This window comes from Fukomys damarensis, unplaced genomic scaffold (assembly GCF_012274545.1).
Source record: "Fukomys damarensis isolate Sample0158 unplaced genomic scaffold, DMR_v1.0_HiC HiC_scaffold_25, whole genome shotgun sequence".
NCBI lineage: Eukaryota > Metazoa > Chordata > Mammalia > Rodentia > Bathyergidae > Fukomys > Fukomys damarensis.
The window spans coordinates 1,136,227-1,139,592 of NW_022900937.1; positions in this window are offsets into that span (position 1 = coordinate 1,136,227).

A 3,366-nucleotide genomic window follows, 5' to 3' on the forward strand; every position below is an offset into this window, starting at 1 on the left:
TCGGCCCTGGCGCGGCGGTGCGCAGGCCGCAGGCGATCCGCGGGGTCTCTTCCCTGCACCCGGGATTGGGATGGGAGCAGGCGACAGGGCCCTCTCGGAATCTTTGGTCTTATAGCTCTTCGCTTCTGGGTGTCTGAGTTGCAGAGATCGTAGTGCTGGGATCCACGCATGCTCAGCTGTGTTATAAAGCAGCACGGCCTGTAATAGCTAAATCTTGGAAGCAGCCTACAGATGAACGGTTAAAGAAACCGAGGTGTTCACACGTGGAGTACTACTCTGCTATAAAGAAGGATAGCGTTGATTTATTTGTAGGAAAATGGATGCACCTTGAGGCCATACTGTTAAGTGAAGTAAGACACACAAGCATAAATGTCACACGGTTTCCGTTATTTGAGGAACCTAGAGTATAAACAAATTGCAAAAATAAGACAGAAATTAGGAAGTAGGAAGATAGATCTTTTGCAAGTGGTAAGGGGACCAAGTGATGGAGGAAGGACAGAAGGAGGGTGCTGGAGGGGCTGAAAAGAGAATGAAGACGTGTTGTGTATCTGTACCAACTCCATGTGAGGAATGTTACCGTTACGTGTTGCAGACCTGCACTAATAAAAATAAAAATGAAAATATTAGAAACTTTTCTTGAGTCTTAACTTGAGAGAATATGAGGGGTTGAAAACATGCAATTGCATTTTATTCCTTTATTGAACAAATACTTACGAGAGTGGACCACACTCAGGCAAGATGCTGTGTCCACTGGCAAGGAGGCTGTGTCGCGGGTCTTGCAGTTGGGTAGATTAAGAGGTGCTGGAAGTGCTGTCCACAGATAACCTGACCAGTGTAACACATGATGCAGGACAGAGTTCAGGACATAGCACAACGAGGAACTACGCAGATGAAGGTTTGGTTCCTCTCAGGATTCCTTCAGCTGCCTCGTCTTGTCCTGGAGCTCACAGCATCACCAGACCACTGAGGTCCTAGCTGTGAGCAGAGGCCAAGATGGCGCCATGCCTCGAAATGCCATAGCTGGCCTGTAGGCAGAACTGGGCCTAAACAAATGAGCTTTCCCCAGATCATGTAAGTTGCTCCCAACAATGTGGGAGTAAAGAGAGGCCTTCTTTCTGCAGTGAGTTTAACATCAGATGAAAACAAATGGTGTCCTGTGTGGAGGAAGTCTGGCGTATTTATAACTCCCAGTAGGTGGGTGTGTTAGACTGGGCTAACATGGGTTGAGAGTTAAAGAACACCCTTTTCTTGGTTGCTTTGGGTTGGAACAAGGAACTTAGGTGGGAGGGTTTTTAGTCTTGCTCCCCACAGTGGCGTTTTGGCCGATGATGGATTCAGTGCTGTGGTGGCAGCGGCAGCCCTGAGGGAGGGCTGCCCCTCATTGCAGCCCCCGGCTCCCTGTGACGGGACTCAGGCCAGTCGCCCAGAGAGGCCTTTCTCAGAACATTTTCCACCATGAAGCAGCACATAGCTGTGTGCTTTTTCTGTCCATAAGTGCTTCGTAGAGAAAAGTTTTTTTAGAATAGACTTCTTAGAGAAAGATTTATTGTACATGAAGTAAGAGATACGACTCTAGGTCCACTATTTCTGATTAGATTTCATCAGACTTTCTGCATACACACACACACACACACACACACACACACACACACACACGCATGCCCGCACTCAGGAACCCATATCATTTTCATTTATTTCTCACAAAACCTAACAGGTTTTACTATGTCATGAAACCTTTTTCTTTTTTGCCACACCAAGGACTGAATCATGGGCCTTTTCACTGAGCTGCATCACTGGCAAATTTAAAATTTTGAGACAGGGTTTTGCTAAGTTGTCCATGCTGGGCTCAAACTTGAGATCCCTCTGCCTCAGCCTCCTGGAATGCTGCGATTACAGACACATGCTCCTCCCCTGATTTGTTAGCCTTTTAAAAAGGAGACCAAAGCACACAGAAGTTGCTTTGCCCTAAATTGCACAACTGATTTGGTGACAGAGCCATTACCTAAGCAAAGAATGACCAGCAGTGATCATTCATGATGATTACACCATGACTTGGCCCCGTCTTTGTGGGGTCTGCCTCTGTTTATTCTGCAACCTCAGAACAAATTATTCAGAAGAAATTGTGTCTGTGCTGAGCACGTGGACTTTTTGTTCTTGTCACACTGCCTAAACCATACAGTGTAACCAACCATTTTCACAGTATTTATGCTGAAGTATTTGTGACCTAGAGGTGATCTGTAGTATATGGGAGTAGAGTATGCTGGTGCACACCTGTAATTGGAGAGGCTGAGGCAGGACAATTGTGAGTTCTAGGCCAGCCTGGGCTATAAAGTGAGTTTAAGGCCAGCCTGATGTCTCAAAAAAGTACATGGGCACATGTGCGTGGGCTGTATACAGACACAATGCCGTTTTATAGAGGGATGGAGTGCCTGAAGTTTTGGGTTCACAGATGTCCCTGGATCCACTCCCCACTAGAGATACAGGGGTGACTGCACTGTCTGTCAAGATAAAAACTAAAAATTTAATTATGGGAAAATAATGCATCTATGTCAAAACATAATCATTGTCCTGCTTTGAGAAAACTCCATATAGAACAATAAAACCACCATACATACTGGAAAGAAATGTTTAATTGTGCCAGAACTCTTCAGCCTTTAGGATATACCTCTTCAAATACCTCTCCGTGCATTTACTTTTCCAGAAGCGATTTGATTTACAGAGCCTTGTTGCTTCTCATTCATTTTTTCATCCTCAAAATATTTAGTAGTGGGGACCAGGGATTTAGATCAATGACGCTGTGCCTGCCTTTCAAGCACAGGATCCTGAGTTCAATCCCTGGCACCAAAAAAAAAATAAAAAATAAAAAAAAAAATAAAAAAGAAGAAAAGGTTTAGTATCGGGTCGTGGACACAGGCCCTGTCGGTAAGCGCAACTGAGGTGAAGTAATGGGTGTCTCAGGTCCCCTTGCTAGAAGGGTTAGGACAGTCCTCAGCTCTCCAACAGAAGAACAGGCAAGAAAGGGCCTCGGGAGCTGGGGCACAGAAGAGGGAAGGGGGCAACCACAGGTGCAGGTGGATTACCTGAGCTGAGACTGCCCTCTGGGGACTGCCTGGCGCTAACTCATGGCTCCGCCTTTCCCGCCCCCGGACTGGCCCGCCTTGCCCTCCTCTGGCTTTCTTTGTTGTGATCATTTTGAGATCATTTTGTGATCACAGCCTTGCAAAGACAGCTGGGGAGCTGTGCTGGGTGGAGCTGCCTGAGGTTTGCTTGTTCCCTTTGCTCTTCTCATACACTTTTCAGTGCTGAGTTTGACTTTCTTTTCTTTTTCTTTCTTTCTTCTTCTTCTTTTTTTTTTTTTTTTTGTTT